General features: G+C 42.2%; 1 protein-coding gene across 3 annotated transcripts in view; it reads right to left on the bottom strand.

Moving 5' to 3' along the window:
* Window positions 1-5,567, bottom strand: part of STAG1 (STAG1 cohesin complex component) — a 332,216-nt gene extending 326,649 nt beyond the window's left edge. For 2 of the 3 annotated variants that reach the window (XM_070433469.1, XM_070433470.1), the window contains exon 1: window positions 5,371-5,566. The gene's annotated coding sequence lies outside the window, so the exon portion shown is untranslated. Of the gene's footprint in view, window positions 1-5,370 lie in introns of all 3 variants that reach the window. The other variant, XM_070433471.1, reaches the window with a different exon arrangement.
* Window positions 5,568-17,608: the final 12,041 nt, after the last annotated feature.

Raw genomic sequence — 17,608 nt, forward strand, 5'->3', positions numbered from 1 at the left:
CCCAGGTTGTAGGGGTGTGTGGGGAGGCAACTGACTGTGATGTTTCTCTCTCACATCGATGTTTCTCTCTCTCTCTCTCTCTCTCTCTCTCCCTCTCAAAAAATCAATTAAAAAAACATATTTAGAAAAGATATCAAAATTGGTAAACCTGAATTAGACTGGTAGAGAAAAAAAGAAAGAACACATTAACAACCCCAGAAATCAAAGAAAAGTTATCACTACAGATCCTACAGACATTAGGAGGCTAACAAGGACATCTTATAAACAACTTATGTCAACACATGAGATGAAAATTTTCTTTAAAAATACAACTTAACAAAACTGACTTAAGATGAAACAAAATCTGAATAACCCTGCATCCACTAAAAAACTGAATGTTACCAAAAACCTTCTCATAAAAAAAAATTCCAAGTCCAGATGGTATCACTGGTGAATTCTAGCTAAAATTCCAGAAAGAATATCAATCAGTATTGCACAAACTCACTAACAGAGGGAACACTTCTCAACTTATTTTATGAGACTATCATAATCCTAACACTGAAACCTATCAGACATTACAACCAAAGAAAACTACAACACAATATCCCTCATGAAGAAATATCCCGAAATTCCTAACAAAATATTAAATATAAAAAGGATAATACACTATGACCAAGTGAGGTTATCACAGGAATTAAGATTAACTTTTTTAAGGTTATTTTAACTTTTGAAAACTACCATTTATTTATCCATTCTACCACTGATGAACAGTCTGTTTCTAAATATTGGCTACTGCAAACAAGGTTATTATGAACATTTTTGTTCACAACCTGGTATATAAGATTTTCTCTCACAGGAATGTAGACAGAAGTGTAACTGCTAGATGTAAGGTACCTATACTTCATTTTACTAGCTAAAACAAATTCATTTGCAAAATGACTATCAATTTACACTCTCTGAATTCTCACCAAAATTTGATATCAGGATTTTTAATGTTTGTTAATCTGATGCAAGTGAAATGGTTTCTTCTTATAGTTTCACTAGTATACTTTGCACTCTCTTGATTACTTTTCCAACTCTGGGTAGGTGAGTTATTAGATCAGGTAGGCAAGCTGCAACCAGCATTATTCGTTTTTAAAAAATCAGTATATCAGAGTGCACTGCATAAAATACTGTTTTGTGACACTTTTATTTCTATTGCATGTTTGTACTGAGTCACAATGTAAAATGTTTTGGTAACTGTGAGCTTCTAGCAAGTTAAAAGCCATTAGTATAGCTATTTAATTTACAAAACTCCTTAGAGACATGACTAATTGGTACATCATTTAGGCCCACAACACAAAGGAATGTATTTTATAAAAAAGGTAGGACTCACACTGGCAGGTATGGCTCCATTGGTTGGGATATAGTCTAGTACACCAAAAGGTCGTGGGTTCTATTCCCGGTCAGGGCACACACCCAGGTTGCAGGGTCCATACCCAGTTGGGGCACATGCAGAAGGCAATCTATTGATGTTTCCCACATCGATGTCTGTCTATCTCTCCCCACCCCCACTTCCACCCCTGCCACACTGATGTTTCTTTCTTTTTCTCTCCCCCTTCCTTCCGCTCTCTAAAATTTTTTTTTTTTTTTTTTTTTTTTAAGAAAGAAGGTAGGACTTGAAGTGTCCTTTAAGCACTAACTGGCAAGAACAGGGAATTAGAAGAGGAGAAAAAAACCTGATGGAAGCAATAAGGAAGGGATGTACTACATGGAGAAAAGATTCTATAAAACCAACTGGTCTAACTATGACCTACTTAAAAGCTCATTTTAAAAGAATCACATTTCTCAATAGGACAAGGATTCTCTCAGTATTTAAAGATAGGAAGCTGGGATCCTATCCTCTTAACTACCAAAACGACAGAAAACTGATCCCTCCTTCTCTTTAGACACAACCCTAATTCCTACCTCAAGATTCATCTCATCCTGGGGCTTATGCAATCTTTTAGAATTTTCCCTACAGAATATTAGAGCAGCAAGAATCATCTAATTTCTAAAGATTTATATTGTTATTCCACTAACAAAGATTGACCAAGTCACTACTGCATCACCTCTCTGTTAAGAAACTAAACTGTATCTCCCTAACAATTTTAACTAATGGCTATATCCTTTAAAGCAGCGGTCACCAACCATTGGTCCACGGACCACTGATGGTCCGTGAGGTCAAAAAGGTTGGCGACCGCTGCTTTAAAGCTTGATACCCTTGCCCTGATCAGGTAGCTCAGTTTGTTGGTGTGTCATCTCCATACGCCAAGGTTTCAGGTTCAATCTCCAGTCGGGGCTCACACAAAGAAGCAACCAATGCATAAATAAGTGGAACAACAAACCAGTTTCTCTCTTCGCCCCACCTCTAAATCAATCAATAATTTTTTTTAAAAAGCTTGATTCTAAAAACCCTCAATGACCCACACCCCTGTCTAATCCTCTCCCCTTGAGTGTGGGAAAGATAGAATAATATGGGATATAATTCTTGTGACTGTTAGATGGAAAACAGATTTTTGCATTTGTAGTTAAAGTCCCTAATCAGTTGATTCACCGAAAAGGGGATTAACCTGGGTGGGTATGACCTAATCAGATGAGTTTTTAAAAGAGGTCTTAAAGGGGAGTCTAGAGATCAGAGACAGAGGAAGTCGAGAGACTGGTCAGGTTTGCCTGGATAAAAGCAAGCAGCCATGTTGTAACTGCCTACATGGACATATGGTAAGGAACTTAGCTAGAAAAAAGACTTCATACAGCCAAAGAAATTAATTCTGCCAACAAGTAGTAAGCTTGGAAGACCTTAAGCCTCAAATGAGAATTGCAGCCAGCTGACATCTTGATTTCACCCCGGTGAGATGCTGAACTGAGAGCCTGGTTACAAAAAGTACCCAGAGCTCTGGTCGGTGTTGGTTAGTGGTTGAAGCGTTGGCCCACACACCAAAGGATCTCCGGTTCAATTCTCAGTCAAGTGTGCGTGCCTGTGTTGCAGGTTGGAATGAGTGTGAGAGGGAACCAATTTATGTGTCTCACATCTCTCTCTCTTACTCTCCCTTCCCCTCCCCCTCCATTCCTTCCACTCTCTCTAAAAATCAATGGACAAAATATCCTCAGGTGAGGATTAACAAACAAAAAAAAGTACACAGATTTCTGACCTTTGAGATAATAAAGAGGTTTGTTTAAGCTGTTAAATTTGTGGTACTTGATCCAAAATCAAGGGGAAAAGATTAAAACTGTATATTTTTAAAGTCCTAACACTAAAAGGACTTTTTCACACACATATTAAAAACAACTACCATAGCCGAAACCGGTTTGGCTCAGTGGATAGAGCGTCAGCCTGCGGACTGAGAGGTCCTGGGTTCGATTCCGGTCAAGGGCATGTACCTGGGTTGCGGTGGGGGATGTGCAAGAGGCAGCTGAGTGATGTTTCTCACTCATCAATGTTTCTAACTCTCTTTATCTCTCTCCCTTCGGCTCTGTGAAAAATCAATAAAATATATTTTTTAAAAAAAAACTACGATATAATTTATTACCTTCATTTTAGTGATGAGGAAAGTAAAGCTCAACAATGACATCCCAAAGATGACAAACCTAGGGAATGTTTAACTTCAGTCCAGTCCTCGCCCCTACACCATAGCCCCCTTAAAGCCATTCAAATCAACAGTAATTGTATTACTGTCTTCAAAGAAAGCAATTCTAGTAGCATGACAATTTTCCATATTTCACATCTATCTGAATATCCCTTAGTTTTACCAGAACATCAAAACTAAAGAGGATACAGAGAAATGTTCATTCAAAAGCAATTTGGCTGTAAACATGACCATTGGTAGACCACTTGAATAAATTTAAAGTACATTTTGAAAATGTAGCAAAACACCTGTAAGTTTTCTATAACTTTAGATAGCAAATAATTTGTTATATTCTCAAAAACCACAAGTAAACAACCTTTCTGGATCTTTCAACATCCCACCTTCTAAAGAAATTTTGGAATCTGAATTCTTCATACATTATAAATATGAGAGCGTGGCACAATATATCATACAGTAAGTCGTTTATATTTCCACTGTTGAGGATACTTCCCTAAGTGCTGGAGCATCAGAATTTGCAAGTTTCTTGAAAACACACACAGACAGAAAACTAAAAGGTGGAGTTACAAATTCCACACAACTTCAGTTACAAATCACACAACTTTATGTCAATTCAGATACTTTCACAAACATTAACTTTATTTGCTAAGATGCAAAACAGAGTCCTTCCTAGTCACAGCCACGAAAAGGAATAAACTGTCACCTTAACACCAACGTTAACGGCGAATAATTCGCTATAGTCACATACAAACAAACATACAAACAGCATCGTTGAGATCATAAGCTTCCAAAACCATCCCATGATTTTTTTTATACGCCCGGGGCATGATTCTCTGTAATGTGAAGAGAACTGATACCATTTCATAGGGGTAGACGGGGTGAGGTGACAATTTTAAAACCTGGAAATTTTCTCCATCCCTACAGCACACAAGCAGCAGCACCCAGCTCAGATCCTCCAATCGAGGCCCAGGTCCCACTCCAAGCATTCCAGTTTCCCAGCCCTCCACCCCGCCCCCACCCCGAGAAAAGAGGGAAAACAACTTTTATTGGTCTCCTCTCCCGGGGGAACGGCAAACTAGCGGGGCCGTTTTCGGGCCTGGGCACGTTTCACGAGGACGCCTCCGTCGGGGGCGGGGAGGGCAGATAGCGGGAAGCCTGGATTCGACGCCCCCTTTCCCCCAGTTGCCAGCTCCCAGCCCCACCCGACCCAGGAAAAGCCTGGGCCGGCCGCCACGCCGAGCGACCCCCAGGCCCCTCCACGGAGGCGAGCTTGTTGTCATGTGACGACGCTGCCGCTAAAACACCGCAGAAACGCGGGGCGGCAGAAGGCGTTCACACCAGCCCGCCTCGGGCCGGCTCCGCCGGGCGCGGGCGAGTCCCGAAGTCCGGGCGGCGGGGGGGGGGCGGAGGGCGGGCTTGGCGGCGGGCCCGAGCGCGCCACAAAGGCTTCCGCGCTCGTCGCCGTAGTGCCCGAGCGGGCGGGGGCACCGTTTTCGGGGCCCGCGGGATGGGTGAGGAGCCACGAGAGCTCCGGGGTGCCCGCCGCGCCCACAGCCGTCGCCCCCCACGCGCGCCCGGACGGTCAGCGACCGCCGCGCCGCGCACAGGCCCGCGCGGCCTCCCTCCCCCGCGCGCAGCCCGAGCCGGGCCCGCCCGCCAGCTCCCCGCTCGCGCTCTCTCGCTCTCGCCCGGCCTCCATTTTGGATCGGCGTCTCCAGCCCCCGCGCTGCTGCCGCCGCATTCCCCCTATTTCCCGCCCCCCGCCGCTGTCGCCGCCGCCCGTACTCACCTCAGCTGCCCATCCGGGCGCCGCCGGCCGTGGACCTAGTTTCCCCCCAAAAGTCTCCGGTGTGTTATTCCCGATGTGGGGGGGTTGTTACGGGGTGGTCGCCGGGGGTTCGGGAGCGGGGGCCGCGCCTTCAACGGAGCTGCAATCCTAACCCGCCATCTGGTGGCATTTTCCACACGCCAATGGCGCCGCTGCAGACTTGGGTCCGGACCGCCCTCTGCTGGCCGCGGTGCGTACTGCCTCGCTGACGGGACCGGCCTGCCCGGAAAGGGGAGGGAGCAGAGGCGCGAGCTGGGGGCCCCGGCGGGGACGCGCTCAAATGCTTTCCAGTGGGGTTTGCGCGCACGCGCGCCAGCGGGGCGGGAAACGTGGCCTCGGCGTGGCGGCCCCGCCCCTGCACGGAGCCCTGGGCCAGCTCAGCCAATCGTGTGCGGCGGCTGCCGCTGGGGGAGGGTGTTGTGGACAGTTCGTGGGCTGCCCAAGGCTGTCGGAAAGACGGCCACGGTGGCGCCTGCGCGCCTGGCTAGCCGAGTTGCCGCCCGCCATTTTTGGAGCTTTACGGAGCCCTAGGAGGGAAACCCGCCCCGGGCCCTTCCCCGAGGCCCCTCCCCTGATCGCGGGACTGGCGCTTTTTTGCAGCCCTGCCCGGCTCCTGCTGCCAGTACCCCCCGCCCCGAACTCTCTGCGGCATCGGGAGGGAGCGGCGGGACCAAACTGCTCCCGACCTCTCCCGTGTAGCCACGGCCTCGGAACCTCGCATTGTATTAGCGACTCATTGTTGATTGTCGCTCTGCCGGGAGGGGGTGAAAGGGTTTCGAGGACTGTTAGGGACCTCCCTCGCCGCTGGTCTAGACGCGGCAGTGCCCACCCCAGGCCGAGCGGCGTGGTCCCGGCCTCGGTAAAGCAGTTCCTCCCGTGGTGCTGGCTTTGCATAAGGCGGCAGCATTGGCCAGTTAGTGGAAGTGGATGTAGCTGGACTAGCAGGCTGCAGCCTCCGCTTTTGCATTAGATTTCTCCTCCCACAGTTTAGGACTACTCTCATGGCTCTGAAATGGACGTTCCTAGCCTTTTAGCTGCCAAAAGGGAAATAATTGACGAATGTGAGATCAGGGCTCAAATATGCCCTTGAACGTGGTGGCCTCTTCCCTACTTTCCATCCGCCTGCCTCGCGGTGGTCTTGGCCGTGTTTCCCACCTTTCACTTGCTCACAACTTTTCTATACAAATTGAATCCTTAATCTCCCAGGTCATCAGCCCCATTTATGACTAAATTCTCTGTTGCTATAGCCAGCTCTGTGTTAGTAATGCCTTAGAATCGCTCAACTCCTTTATAGTCCTGAGTGACAATCTCCAGTAAATTACCCTAATTTCTGGTTTCTCTCCCAAGGGTCACAAGGTGTGTGGCTTTTGAAATCACAACCCACCTGGAACCCCACTTACAATTATTAACCTTTGGTTGCCTCAATCTCACAAAGACTGCAGGAACTTTCCTTGTTCAAGGTGCCAGTCCCAATCTATACTTATAAACATCATCTGGTTTCCTGGGATCAGAACTATGGGACTCCCATATCGGGTTCATATTCTCTCCATATTAAAACATTTAGCCACATCCTGTTCTTGATTTCAAAAATTCTCATCAAATTAATCCATTCTTCCCTTCTCTCCCAAACCGGTCTTTCTCCCTGGACTACATATGCCACCCTTCCCACTTCCTCCTTCCACCTTTACTTTAATAGGCTCTTAGATATCTTCATTATCTTCCTATCCACTGGCTTCTTTCTATTTTTCAACAGACAGTTTCCATTCCTTTTAAAAAATTCAGTGCTACTCCCTCCAGTTACTGTACTGTCAACTGTAAACCAAAGTTAATTTTATAATGTAATAAAGGATAATAAGCATTTATTTAACTAAGTAGGAGCTGCAGAATTTTTACAAATTTTTTTGGTAAAACCTAAATTGTGTTTTAGCAAAGGGGAGGCCACCTTTTATAGCAAAAGTTCCCACCCAGGTTCTCAATTAGGTCTGTTTTACGTAAATGAAGTGTCCAAATTGCACATTTCAGGGCAGGTCTCAGTTCAGGTTTTCCCTGCAGTTGTTAACATCAGCCAGCATAAGTGGACAGGCAGGGCAAACTGCAGGAAACCACAAGTTCCGTCTAGGTTTTTCCTGGTACCCAGAATATGCGAGAAGCCCCTATCAGTAAATGGCTATTAGGCTCTTATTATTTATAAAATTCAGGCTGTCAGTTGATCATGGGGAGTCCATCTCAGGAGAGAAATTCCTTTCTGGGGTTCATACCAAATGAATCTTCTTGGGGTCCATACAACCTTTCTTTCACTGTCATATTTCTCAAAAGATTCAACTTTTCATTTCCACCTTATTCTTTACCTTTTATCAGTGACTCCATAACAGCAAATTGAAATCACACTTTAAGTTACCAGAGTTCTCATTTCCAACCATTTTCTCATTCCTCATTTTCTTGGCACACCCAATCCTTAGTCCCTCCTTGAAACCCTATTTCCCTTGCTTTTAAGACAATTCCTGGGTTCTACAATCTACCTAGATTACTGGTCATCTGGTTTCTTTGTTAGCTCCTCCTCTTTATTCCCTGCCATAATTCAACTCCTAGTTCTCTGTTCTCTACTACATTCTTTCTCTTCAAAAGTCTCCCTAAATTACCTCCATGCCTTTTAGTAGTTTGATAGTGTATTTCTTTTTAGTACTGAATAATAATCCATTGTCTGGATGTACCACATTTTATTTATCCATTCCCTTATTGAGGGACATCTTGGTTGCTTCCAAGTTTTGGCAATTATGAATAAAGCTTCTATAAACTTTCCTATGCAGAATTTTTGTGTGGACATAAGTTTTCAACTCCTTTGAGTAAATACCAAAGAGTTTGATTGCTGGATCATATGCTAAGAGTATGTTTAGTTTTATAAGAAACTGTAAAATTATCTTCCAAAGTGTCTGTACTATTTTGCATTCGCACAATGTAAGAGTTTATTTTGCTCCACAACATCAGTATTTGCTGTTGTCAAGTGTTCCAGATTTTGATCATTCTAATAGGTGTGTAGTGGTATCTCATTGTTGTTAAAATTTGCATTTCCCTGATTACATATGATGTAGAACATCTTTTCATATACTTATTTCCCCATATGTATATCTTCTTTGGTGAGATGTCTGTTAAGGTCTTTGGTTCATTTTTTTACTTAGGTTGTTTGTTTTCTTACTGTTGAGTTTTAAGAGTTCTTTTGAATATTTTGCTTAATAGTCCTTTATTATATGTCTTTTGCAAATATTTTCTCCCAATCTGTGACTTATCTTCTGATTCTCTTGACGTTGTGTTTTTCAGAGCAAAAATTATTAATTTTAATAAAGTCCAGCTTTTCAATGATTTCTTTCATGGATTGTGTCTTTGGTGTTTGTTGTATCTAAAAGGTATTACTAGACCCAAGGTCATCTAGGTATTTTCCTGTGTTGTTCTAAAAGTTTTATAGTTTTGCCTTTTACATTTAGGTCTATGATATTTTGAGTTTATTTTTGTGAACGATGTAAGATCTGTGTCTAGATTTTTTTTTAAAATGTGAATACCCATTGTTTCAGTACTATTTATTGAAGAGACTTTCTTTACTCCATTGTATTGCCTTCATTTCTTTGTCTAAGATCACTTAATTATCTTTATGAGCTCTCAGTTCTTTTCCATTGATCTATTTGTCTGTTTTTCACCAATATCACACTGTTTTAATTACTGTAGCTTAATATTAAATCTTAAAGTCAGGTAGCATCAGTCCTCTAACTTTGTTCTTCTCTTTCAATATTGTTCTGGCTATTCTGCATCTTTTGCCCTCCATATGAACTTCAGAATCAGTTTGTTGATATTAATTTGGATTTTTATTTGGATTACATTGAATCGATAGATCAAGTTGGGAAGAACTGACTTCTCAATTATAATGAGTCTTTCTACTCATCAACAGTTTCTCTGATTGCAGTAATCAGAATTTTGTAGTTTTTCTCCTGTAGATCTCATAAGACTTTTCAAAGTAACATTTCATTAATGATTCTTCCCTTCCCACCACTTTTACAGAGTTCCAGGTGCATATTTGTATATTTTGCTTAATAGTCCTTTATTATATGTCTTTTGCAAATATTGTCTCCCAATCTGTGACTCATCTTCTATGTCAAGAGAATATTTAGACCAAAAGAGAGGTCTGTTGATTATGCATTATAACACTTCACTTTTACATTTAGTATTCTTCCTTTGCATTTTTCACTTGATACAGGACATTTGCTGCTAGACCTTTGGAAAAAAATCAGAAATGGGTTTTCCCGTCTTTCCTACTCTTGCAATTAAGGTGTTCTGCCAACTGGTGGCAGTAATGTGCCATGGTATTCTACCTATTAGATTAAACCATGATTTTTTTTTTTCTATTCCTTTTTAATATGAAAAACACAATTTCTTTTAAACATGAGCAGTGTGTCCCAAAATTGATAATAAGAGAGAGCCGGAATACCTCCCCTTTCACAGTCAGTAACCTGGTTGCAGACAAAATCCAGTTCCCAGCCCTGACTGGTTTGGCTCAGTGGATGGAATGTCAGCCTTCGGACTGAAGGGTCCTGGGTTCAATTCCGGTCAAGGGCATGTACCTTGGTTGTGGGCACATCTCCAGTGGGGGGTGTGCAGGAGGCAGCTGAACAATGTTTCTCTCTCATCGATGTTTCTGACTCTCTGTCCCTCTCCCTTCCTCTCTGTGAAAAATCAATAAATTATATATTTTTTAAAAATCCAGTTCCCGAGCACTCCGCCCAGCAGCGAAGCGTTGAGACACTCGGGCGGTGAGAGGCGCCGCTGTACTTCCGCCACCGTGACCTTGTACTTCGAGGTGGAGCTGAGGAGCGAGAGGCGACCCGGAACTGAACAGAAGACTTCGTTGGGGTTCACGACGCCACCGAAGAGGTTGTCCTTGTTAATGGGGATGGCGGAGACGGCGTTGCTGTTGGACTTGGACAGGGACACGGGGCCTGCGGAGACAGACCGGAGGCCGTGTGTGGGAGCCGAGGATCCCGCCCAAGAGCTGCCGGGCACGCCTCTCCTCCCGGCCAGGGCAGGCGCCCCGGCTTGCGCGGCAGCCCCCCTTTTCTTCCAGCCCTGAAAACTGCATGGCTCTTTCCCACCTCCTGCCCTCCTCCGTCCTGGGATCAAGACTTCTCCTCGGCGCGCCTCCCCCCCGGCCTGGAGGTGCCCCCACCGCCCGCCGGCCAGGCCTGTCCTGTTAGTCAGGGTGCTGTCTGGAGATGGTGGTGCAGCTGTGAGCCGCTGAGCGCCAGCGTCCGAGGACGGGGGGCCCTAGACAAGGTGCTCCCGCACGGGCTTGGGGTGCAGGGGCGGGGATGACGTTTGCAAACCAAGAGCAAGCCAACTACGCGTCCTTTGGAGTTTGGTGGAATGAGGGGTTGAGTGTTGGGGGGAAATGACTTCATAAACCTGTCATTAAAATCAGCCCAGCGTTTAGATGGCAAATCAGCCTGTAAAGGAGCATTTTCAGTTTTAAGGCAGCACCAAGCTGGGAAGTGGCCTGTTGACACACACAACACGTGCCCCATCCTTTGGAGAAATAGGCCCTTTCCTGTTTAGTTTTGAGAACGACTCGAGTTTTGAAGAGCCATCCCAAGCCCCGTTTTGTACTAGAAGGAAGGCCACACGGGCCCACCACGGAATACTTTGGTTGAGCAAATAGTTAATGGTCCTCTGCTCACGCGTCCTCATTGGGAAGGCAGGGAGGATACCTCACTAGCTAAATTCATTAGCTCTTCATTGTCGGACCCATCATAGTTAGGAAAAAATTTCAAGACCAGCAGAAAGTGTACTAACGTTACATTTCTCGACACCAATATGATTCAGATGCATTCGTAACCATTTAAGTACCGTATGCGTTTGTATTTTTAAAATCCCACATGGAGACATATATAATAATGTGTAAACATTCTCATTGCCTTACTCCTCCCTCTTTAATGGGATATTCTAGATGTATGGGGAGGTGGGGGGGCTCTAGTTTTGGATAGATCACTTGTGACATTAATAGCTCTGGGGAGGCTAATAGAGACAATAGGAGTTAAACGAACTCTTGAGAGATTACTAATAAAAGAGCCAATTATCATGTCGACTTGGAAAGAGCATCTCTTAAGATTTATCCCTTGCACATCTAATTTGATGTGACAAAGACTTCACAGATGCAAAAATGAAACTCTAAACTCGCTAACAAACTGATTGGGGTTAGAAATGAAATGAGAACAGTTTTATATAGCATCGTCCTCTGGTGGTGCCTAGAATCCTGAAATGTAACATTGCCACCATAACAACAACAACAACAACAAAAAAAAAAAAAAAAAAAAAAAAAAAAAAAAAAATCCAGTTCCCAAAAAATGGAGGATCAGAACTACCCAGACATTTAAAGGAAATCTCATAAGCAGAGGGATGTAATAGTGTGGGTAGAACCTAAAGCAGCGGTTCTCAACCTGTGGGTCGCGACTCTTTTGGGGGTCGAACGACCCTTTCACAGGGGTCACCTAAGACCATCGGAAAACATATATATAATTACGTATTGTTTTTGTGATTAATAACTATGCTTTAATTATGTTCAATTTGTAACAATGAAAATACATCCTGCATATCAGATATTTACATTACGATTCATAACAGTAGCAAAATTACAGTTATGAAGCAGCAACGAAAATAATTTTATGGTTGGGGGTCACCACAACATGAGGAACTGTATTAAAGGGTCGCGGCATTAGGAAGGTTGAGAACCACTGACCTACAGGTTCTTAAATATTATTTATCGTAGAGAATAAAGTATCAGTAGAACAACCATTTGCTTAGTCCAAGTTTCTTGGTGTCCTTGGTTTTCTAACTCATTGCTTATTTTAAAAGATCTGGAATGAGACCTGACCCACTTTAAGGAGTCAACCTTGATAGGGTAGATATCAAAAATATTGTTTCCATATAAACAAAAAATCAAACCTCTAATTTTTTTTTCAGTCAAAGAAATACACACGCCAACAAATAAAAATAAACAAATCGTAACAAAATCAAATAGCACTAAAAAAATATATGATGAAAAGCAACAAATTTCATCCTAACACTTTCTAAGTCTAGGACAATCCCCAAGGACAACCTCTTTTACATGTTTTTGTTTGTGATTACTTTGGTATTTCTAAATATGCCCATATCAGTTTTAGACAATATTGTATGTAATGACTCCTGCAATGAAAAATAAGGATTATGCTAATATCTACTCCTCCAACATTTAACAATTACATTAATTTTAGCTCTTTTGTTGTTTACCTTTGTAACTTTAAAATATATATTAAAATATATATATATATATATATATATATATATATATATATATATAATTTCAGAGAGGAATGAAGTGGGAGAGAGAGATAAAAACATCAATGATGAGAGAGAATCATTGATTGGCTACCTCCTGCACGCCCCACACTGGGGATTGAGCCTGCAATCCAGGCATGTGCCCTGACTGAGAATCGAACCAGGGCCCTCCTGGTTCATAGTTTATCGCTCAACCACTGAGCCATGCCGGCTGGACTCTTTGTAACTTTTAATAATACACTGTGTGCCTTGTCTAATTGTTAAAATTTTCATGGGTGATGAATCAGGTTGGTACACCAGTGGAAGGGTATGTATTAAATGGTATGGTGTATCAGGTATTTGAGAAATATAGGTAAAATAGTAACTATAAGGACAATGAAATCGAGTGATGCCATGGACTGAATTTGTTCCCCCAGAAATTCTTATATTTAAGTCCTAACCCCAATGTGATTGTACTTGGAAGTAAGACTTTTAGGAGGTAATTAAGGTTCAATGAAGTCATGAGTATGACCCTTATTTAATAGGGTTGGTAGTCTTATAAGAAAAAGAAGCTATCCCTCTCTTTCCCTCTTCCTCTCCCCTTGAAGGAAAGGCCATAGCAAGAAGGCTGCTGTCCACAAACCAGGAAAAGATCCTTTATTGGGAACTGAAGCAGGAAGGCACCTTGATCCCATACTCCCCAGAACTGTGAGAAATAAATTTCTATTTTTTAAGCTACCTGGTCTAGGGTATTTGGTTATAGCAGTTTGAGCTAAGACAGGTGACTGTTCCTAAGCCAAACTGATGCACTGGAAAAAGGTAATGAAAATCTGAGAGTGATTAATCACTAATTGAAAGCTAAAGTGAAGACTACAATTGTAGCATACAAAGTGGCTCTCCTCTCCTGAAAATGGGAGACTAGAGTAATTTAAAGAACAAATTTAGTCAGAACAGCTAAGCTCCAAAGATTAAACTTCTAATCAAGACAAATATATTAAGGCAAGATCAGGGCCCTTGTTGCGAAAGAATAAGGTTTGATACATTAGATGCGGATGTTCCTAGCAGTGGCCCACCCTTTCCTATTAAGACCTATCCTTTTCCCATTGTTCAGGGATGATGCAGAGACCTCTTCCCATCAAGACAAGTGCTCTCTCTCTCTCAAGATTTGCTTTCAGGTTGTCTCCTGTCGGGTAGCCCTGGACTGATATTAAGTCTCAATATGCTGGATATGATAATGGAGGGAAGAAACTATACCCCAAAGGAGCTTTACTATCTTGCCAGCATAAACTCAGAGAGTAAGTATAGGATTGATTTTTGAGGGTTCTTGATGAAAAAGAAAGGGAAAACTTAGATTTTGGACTCTCACAATACTAAGAATAACTTCATAGTAAGAACCTCAAATTTTCATAATTGATGTGGCTGACAGTAGAAGAAAGAATTTAAAGGATCGGGCAGCCCCAGACAGGTGGCCAGTTGGTTGAGCGTCATCTGGTACACCAAAAGGTTGCAGGTTCAATTCCAGGGCAGGGCACATACCTAGGTTAAAGGTTCCATCCCCGATTTGACACATATGGGAGGCAACCAATCGATGTTTCTCTTTTGCACCGATTTCTCTCTCTCTCTCCCCTTTTCCCTCTCTCTCTAAAAATCAATAAACATATCCTCGGGTGAGGATTTTAAATAAAAGATTTAAAAGATCAGGCAATTGGTTATGCTGAAGACCATATACTATGTAAAGATGGAAAGCATACCAGATGGTTAGGCTACAGAAGGCCAGAGGCTACACCATATGTCAAGGACATAAAGAAATATATTGTTGTAAAGGACACCAATCTCCTTAAGCAGCTCTGTGGTGACTTTCTAGAAGCCAGAGTTGATGATAAAGGAAGTCATTAAAGCACTAGGTTTATCTATAGCAATAGGGAGGGTAGGATCCCAAAATAATAGAGTCCAGTTGTAGTGTATAATGGTCAGAAGCCAAGTTGGACTATCGCTGTAATATAAAATCAAAGGAGCAGTCAGGTGGAAGTAATCCACAGAGAATTATTGGAGATAATTAATAGAATCTGGTATTCCTAGGGGAAAAATTGATGGGTAGCCAATGGTGGTACTACTCAATTTGTACCTTCAGATGAATTAAAAAATGTAAAGCCAGGAGACTGAGGCAGTTATCCCAATAAAATCATGATTCCTTGCCAAGTTTCAAAACATTAATCTACTTTTAGACCTGGAGCACATTAACTCCAGTAGAGATCAGGTCTCCAGGACAAAGGAACCTGCAATACCATGGCAAATGTACAAAGTAATGATTTCCTCAGTCCTTCCAAAGTTGTTCCAGAACCTTTGGGCCTAAGGCAATTTACTAAGACAACTGTGTACTGAGAAAATGGGGATACACAAACACTTCAAGGGCTGTTGGTCACAGAGTCTAAATTGAGATTGGTACTTAGAGACCCAAAGAATAATCATGGTCTGCTTGTCAGAGTAGGTGCATATGAAATCCAGGTAATAAATGAAGTCCTATCTAAGGTCCCACATTAGTGATCCTCAGTTCTTGAATATATAATCAGAATAGTTATACTTCATAGTTGGCACAATCACCACATTGGGTCTTTGGCCTATGAAGTAACAGCTATCATAATGGGGAAGGCCAATTGGAAATCTCTGAAACCGCCTCCTCCCCTAGGCAAGACATAAATAAAAAAACTGTATTGCTGGGGAAATGGTGAGAATTAGTGCTCCTTTTAAAGATCTAAAGCAGCGGTTCTCAACCTGTGGGTCGCGACCCCTTTGAAGGTTGAACGACCCTTTGACAGGGGTCGAGTGAGACCATCAGAAAACACATATATAATTACATATTGTTTTTGTGATTAATCATTATGATTTAATTATGTTCAATTTGTAACAATGAAATTGGGGGTCACCACAACATGAGGAACTGTATTAAAGGGTCGCGGCATTAGGAAGGTTGAGAACCACTGAATTCTAAAGGATGCAAGAGTGGTGGTAATCCCCATCATACCTCCATTTTATTCAGCAGTGTGGTCCCTGAAAAAAACACACACAGATTGATTCTGGAGAAAGATACAAGGTGTGATGTCTTTGCTAGATCAGCATAACATAAGTTCAGGGTATACAACCATTAATCTGACAAATATGTTCTTTTCCATCTTTCAGAAAAGAGAATGAAAAAACAGTTCTCATTTACATATAATGGATAATAATATACATTTACATTTCTGCCCCAGGGTTATGTTAATTCTCCAAACCTTTTGTTATAACTTTTTTTTTATTATACTGGACAGTAAACAAAACTGGTTTTTATTCTGAAAAGAGATACCGTAGCTATCTTCTAATGCTGTTCACTATACAAACATCCTTGGAATGATAGTTCATAATAAAAGTTGTTGGTGTCTGCTCACAAGATGTGCAGAAACACAGAGTTGGAAAAATTGTTTCCAACTCTGAGCTCTGCAGGGTTGAAGGTACTGGTCTCCAAAGGGAACACAAGGTTATCAAAGGGAATACAGCAAGACTTCAGCTGATCTACAAGCTGTGGCTGGAAACCTAAACTATTTGTGTTCTTTGAGTCCAGAGACTACAGGCAAAAAGAGGAGTCACCATTCTGGCACAGATTACACAATGGAGCCATGGAAGAATATATTTGGCATTCAGATGATCTACTTGGACACCTCTTGGTTCACCCTTATCCAATTTTGCTATAAATGAACAAGTATAGCAATCTCAGCCCAAGAATGGAGTGACCAGGATGAGGGTCTGGGTCATGCCATCTGGTAAGCCACTGAGACCAGCAGAGATGATAGCTGAGGGTAAGGGGAATCTAGAATGGGTAGAGGAAGAGGGAGACAACGAGTTGTCAAGTATAGCCCCTGAGACTAGCTGCAATGCCAGGGGTTGTAGTTTATTCCATTAACTTTCATTTGAAAAGTTTCCCACAGAAAAAGAGGCCCACTCCGACCATGTTGCTCCCAAAACAAATATGATGAAGTGTATCTGAACAGAACAAGAGGTAGACTATAGTGGACACTGTGATATGCTGTCCAGATCCCTCTTCAGTGAAGGATTTGTTAGCCCAACTTCTAGGAATACTGTTGGCTCCTTCAAGGATTGCTTCAGCTGCAGAGAGGCATGATCCTTCCCAGGATGGCCCATATCCAGTAACTGATCAGTGCAAGGGTATAAAAAGGCCTGGCCATCTCAGTCTAATTTGGTATAATGCTAAGGGGCCATTCTAACACCAGAACTCGTTATGAGGTCAGCTGAAGCTCTCACTGGGCTTGCATTCCAGTTTAACTTCTCCCTCTGTTCAAGTCTGCCTCTTTCCCCTTCTTTCTACAGATGTTGATACCAAGGGCATGCCTTAATAAATATCTTGCCTATTAAAGTTTATTTCAGAGTCTGCTCCCAGCCTCTCCTTTTTTTCTTTTTTTTTTTTATTCTGAGATTTATTTACCTTCTATAATTGAAACTTTGTTGCCGTCACTATAGCCATTTATAGTATATCCTTATAATAGATTACTATGCACCTATTAAAAAGATACTGTACCTCCATATTATCTATTGGCTTGGAAAGAAACATTAAGTTAAACAAATCTGGTTAATATACATATACTAGGAAAAAATCTGGATGTATATCTTAGAATTAATGGTGAGTATCTCTGGATAGTGATTTTCATTTTCTTTTTTTTCTTTTTTTTCATTTTCATTTTTACAACTTTCCTGTATTTTCTGAATTGTATATTTAGTATATGTTAATACTATAATGAAAAAGTTCAACAAAGCTATTTTCATTTTGGAAAATCAGCTTTATAGTACATAGAGACTCTCTTCCACACCTGGGACAGTA

The sequence above is a fragment of the Myotis yumanensis genome, unplaced genomic scaffold (genome assembly GCF_028538775.1).
Source record: "Myotis yumanensis isolate MYYU_CA2020_CCGP unplaced genomic scaffold, mMyoYum1.0.hap1 SCAF_14, whole genome shotgun sequence".
Lineage (NCBI taxonomy): Eukaryota > Metazoa > Chordata > Mammalia > Chiroptera > Vespertilionidae > Myotis > Myotis yumanensis.